We start from the raw sequence: 1,080 nt of genomic DNA on the forward strand, positions 1-1,080 counted from the left end.
TTGGGCATTGTTTATTTACTGTTTTGGCTTCCGCTAGGCCTTGTACTCTGTTTTACTGTTCTACTGTTAAGCAGGCCTTCGGTAATCTCGGATTACTGGCCGGTTACGGTGCTAAACCCATAGGGCCGGGTTTGGGTCGTGACAGTAGGAACCACCAAAACTCCCCCATTTAACCAGTTATTAGCCAAAGGCACGTGGTACCTATTCCCAGGCAGGTTTTCGGTCTTTCACCGAGGACACTCTTACCACCTTAATTCTCAAAGAAAATCATACTACCCAGATTCATTACTTAACACAATAATTAATTCATAATACAAAACCACCTTAATGTAGCAAATATGTAATCCTCCACCAATTGCCAATAATAACTATATACAAAACACCAATTCTTAATCGATTCAATATTGTAATAAAGAGGACAATTCCCATATTCTCAATCAAGTATAATTTAAATGTTCATAATGCCCATCATGTTTCAAGTAACAATATTCAAGATCAATTTCTTAAAGAATCATTTTCTTTCAATTTCTCCAATTTATACAAATTCAAGAAAGTTTACGGTTTTCTCTAGAAATTGGAGATTTTCCCATTTATCACATATATTAAGATATTCATAATCCCAAGCATAAATTTAAAGAAGAACAATGAAGAGAAACCCACATATCACTCCAAGGATCCCAACCCTCATGCAATGAGCAATACTTTAACATTTTTATATAAGGAAATTACCACATATTCACATTAAAACCCATATTTAGCAAAAGAAAGAAATTTCTACCTCAAAGAAGAGAAGAATAATACCCTAGCACCCAATGTCGACCAAATCATGATTTTCTTGGATAGATTTGAAGCTCTTGACTTGCCTTAACAATATTGTCCAAAGGATTAGAGTGAAAATTTCAGTCTAGATAGATGAAATCAAGGGTTGAACATGTATTTTAGACATAGAATGTAGAGAGAATGAGAGATTTCAAGAATGAAGAGAGAAAAAGTAATGTAAAATTATTTAGAGTCCTTATATATTGTGTAGGCACAAAAATTTGAGCAAAAACACGCTTTTTCATGCACTAAAGTCAAACA

Source organism: Camellia sinensis, unplaced genomic scaffold (genome assembly GCF_055761805.1).
Source record: "Camellia sinensis isolate YWXY unplaced genomic scaffold, ASM5576180v1 Unanchor1, whole genome shotgun sequence".
NCBI lineage: Eukaryota > Viridiplantae > Streptophyta > Magnoliopsida > Ericales > Theaceae > Camellia > Camellia sinensis.